Raw genomic sequence first — 815 nt, forward strand, 5'->3', positions numbered from 1 at the left:
TGGGGTCTACTTGATCTCGACCTCGGTGGTGAGATGACACTTCGGTATCGAGACGTAACAATGACAATAACTATAATGTCGTGAATTACAATGTTTTGCAATCACAGTAGTTAATTGATTCCTTAATTCAGGAGGCGATCAGGCCAACAATAAATTACTTAAATTGATAAATTTATGTGTTGGGAAAAAAATAATCTAATTATAATTTGAAGTTAAAGTCAAATTACCATTCATGCATTTCATTTAACTCGTTGTTCCTTCTATTATAAATTTCAATTCTTCCGACAAAAACAAGTTTCTATTTTTTTATACGTGGGAAGAAACTTTAAGTCCTTGTTTGGATTATTTAAAACTACTTTTTTCAAACTAATTTTTAAGCCTATAATCCTCCAATAATTTTACACGTAAATTCATAAATTTTTGGGTACTTTTAACTACACATTCATTAAAATTGTTTATCATAAAATTTATTTTCAAAAATTGTACATTTATAGGCCATGAAAAGGGAAATAAACTAAGTCTATGTTAGGAAATATTATTAGTAATTTAAAAATTACTTCTACTATCTATTAAAGTTAAACTTATAATTTCAATCCCACCTTCTCAACAAACAAACCCACAACCCGTTACCAATCTCACCAACCCTCCTGATATTAATTTAAATAATGTTACTTGTAAATAATGAAATTATATAATGTTTTACATACAGATGTGGTATTAAAAAGAGAGTGGAGATTTTTATTTTTTTTTGGCTGACAAAATTTTGACTCAATTATATCTCATCACATCATATGTACATAAACCATTATATATAT

This window comes from Olea europaea, unplaced genomic scaffold (genome assembly GCF_002742605.1).
Source record: "Olea europaea var. sylvestris unplaced genomic scaffold, O_europaea_v1 scaffold372, whole genome shotgun sequence".
Taxonomy (NCBI): domain Eukaryota; kingdom Viridiplantae; phylum Streptophyta; class Magnoliopsida; order Lamiales; family Oleaceae; genus Olea; species Olea europaea.